At 40.6% G+C, this 2,315-nt stretch overlaps 1 pseudogene; it reads right to left on the bottom strand.

Annotated features, from left to right (window-relative positions):
- LOC116687046 (extracellular calcium-sensing receptor-like) overlaps window positions 1–2,315 on the bottom strand; it is a 9,772-nt pseudogene that overhangs the window by 1,346 nt on the left and 6,111 nt on the right.

A 2,315-nucleotide genomic window follows, 5' to 3' on the forward strand; every position in this document is an offset into this window, starting at 1 on the left:
TTTTCAGTTCAGCAAGGGAGCACTTTTCTAAAAGGGGAATTTCATAGTTAAATGTCTTATTAAAAATACCCCTACATAATGACATTGAAATTGTCTGAGGATTAGATCTTTCCACAGCCAGTATGGACAGGACCAACAATATCAGTAGCCTTCAATATACATATATCATTATATTTCACTAGTAAGGACTCCACCATAAAACAACTACATTCGAACAATTTATAATAACATTTGCAAAGCGTGATGCCACTAGTTCTGTTTTCTGGCACGTTGTGCGGAAGCATCAGTAGGGAATCTACATAGAGGAGTAAGGTGAAGAAAGAAACATCATAGGAGGGAGGAGGCACAGAATGTGAGAGTAATTGAGAGAAGGTTAGGTGGGTATTCATAAGAATACCGGTAGAGGCATGGTTAAGCTGTGGCCCTGCTCCCAAAATTCTGCTAGGTAGCTTCACTAGATATTTGTGATCTGAAAAGCTTTTGTATTGCTTTGGGATGCCACTGTAGGAAACCAAGGTTATGGCTCCAATCCTGAAGGAGTGTCCAGAGTAATGAACTGGAGTAATGTTAGATGAGGACACTAGGTGGCGAAAGTGCTGGTGGAACCAGAATTGAGTAATATCTTGTACAGACTCAGAGATGAAGACAGGATCTGTCTCCATTATGCACTGGAATTTCTGGAGTTGCTGGTAGTTTTCAAGAGTCTCGAAAAGATTTAATGATTATGGGACTTTGAATAAAGGCGAGTGTAAACTGACCGGTTTGATTGGCTTAGTTTGCTTTTAAGTTAGCTTCAGTTTCAATGGTACTGGTATGTGTTTTGCTGGGCATCATGGAATAGGTGTAGAAACAGTAATGGTGACAAGATCAAACAACAGAAAGGTTAAATTGTACTGGTTGTAAAAGCAGAAGCCCTATCATGTTAGTTAGTGAGACAACAGGGTTCAGGGTGATAGGCTATTAGTGAAGTAGTTCCGGGAGTCAAAGATCAGGCACATTGGGCAAGATTTTCAGGTTTAAAGTCTGTCAAATATGGAGGATCTGGTGTTGGGTTAGTGTCTGCAAGAAGGGACGAGATTCTGAATTTGCCAGCTCATGTGTTTGTTTTGCTGGGAACCATCTTCCATTGTAGAAACCCCCAAAACTGGTAGAAGGAACTGCAAATGGATGTCATGTGGGTGAGTCAGTTACAGTTTGTTCGTCATAAAAGAGGTTGTTGTGTTCCAGATGGTAAGAAGGCTGAGTCGAGAATCAGATAGGCACAGCTTGAACTGTCAGGCTAGATGAAATTCACAGGTGAGCCATGTAGCTTTCTTTGACTTTCTTTGTGAGCAGGTGGCTCATCTGGCTCGCTTATAGCTAATTGAAGACTTGTGAGGAACAAGCTTTGCAAAGTAGGTTTGTAGAGGGCCTGGGGTACAAGGCAAGCATGGCCTCTAACAGAGAAAGAGTGAATGTGAAAGAAGCGTCATTGAAACATGTTGCATGGTGGAAGTAAGTAGGGGAAGGGAACTGGCATCCTAGCAGCACCAGATAGAGCTTTGCTGGAAGTGCGTGGGATGGTGGGCGCTTACATCCTGGTGCTAGGAGCTCCAGCTAAAGAGAGCTGCTGCTTTTACTGAAGATTAGTCTGGATCAACGAAAGTACATTGCCAGGATCACGCGCTGGATATCCCTCACTTTCTGATCTGTGTGTTTCGGTTCTCAAAATATGTTCCCTTCAGGAAACAACAACAAACTCCGAGCTAGCAAGCTGCAGGATAAAAATGTAGATCGTGCAACAAGGCAGACCTGCTTGACTCTATGAAATATTGTAAAGATTTACATACAACATGTTGATGCCATTAAGTTTCTAACTCTGAAGTTTTGGGACTGATTTGCAAGAGTATATGGATGCAGCCTGGAGCGTCCCATGTCATCCGTCCTGTCTCATGCGGTCCCGTGTCATGCGGAGTTGTGTCCAACGGTAAATCCAGAGGGTCAAAATTACGAAATCGCGAATAATTTTACAGATTTAAGATTTGGTGTTTTTTTAACGTAAAAAAAAAACACCAAATCTTAAAAGTATTTAATTCATTTACATGATTGCCGTTACGGCAATCATACAAATGAATAAAATATGTTTTTTTTTTTTTAACTAAACATGTCTATAAGATAAATGCAGACTATCATACTGATGAATAAAAACACTTAAAATATATGTCCGTCTATAAAATAAATGCAGATTATCAGCAAACTAAAAGAATCCTTCTGCCATGCCCGAGTTTCTACTTTTCAAAATAAGAGCTTGCATCTGGAAAAAATACTACACCTCT

This window comes from Etheostoma spectabile, chromosome 3 (assembly GCF_008692095.1).
Source record: "Etheostoma spectabile isolate EspeVRDwgs_2016 chromosome 3, UIUC_Espe_1.0, whole genome shotgun sequence".
Lineage (NCBI taxonomy): Eukaryota > Metazoa > Chordata > Actinopteri > Perciformes > Percidae > Etheostoma > Etheostoma spectabile.